The sequence below is a fragment of the Nanorana parkeri genome, unplaced genomic scaffold (assembly GCF_000935625.1).
Source record: "Nanorana parkeri isolate BGI_ZX_2015 unplaced genomic scaffold, ASM93562v1 scaffold378, whole genome shotgun sequence".
NCBI classification, from domain to species: Eukaryota; Metazoa; Chordata; class Amphibia; order Anura; family Dicroglossidae; genus Nanorana; species Nanorana parkeri.
Window position 1 is genome coordinate 658,371 of NW_017306646.1, and position 296 is coordinate 658,666.

A 296-nucleotide genomic window follows, 5' to 3' on the forward strand; every position below is an offset into this window, starting at 1 on the left:
AAAAAAAGTCTCACATGTGTGGTATCTCCATATTCGGAAGGAGTAGCAGAATGTGTTTTAGGATATAAATATAGCTATGCTTGTGCTTTGTATAGGAAATAGCTTACTAACTGACAAATTTGTGTTTAAAAAAAATAAAAAAAATAAAAATCTTAATTTTCTAAAAACGTGTGCAAAAAATTGACATCTTTAAAACACCCACAATGCATCTTATCAAATACCTTAGGGTGTCTACTTTCCAAAATGGGGTCATTTTGTGGGTGTTTCTACTGTTGTGGTATTTTAGGGCCTCAAGA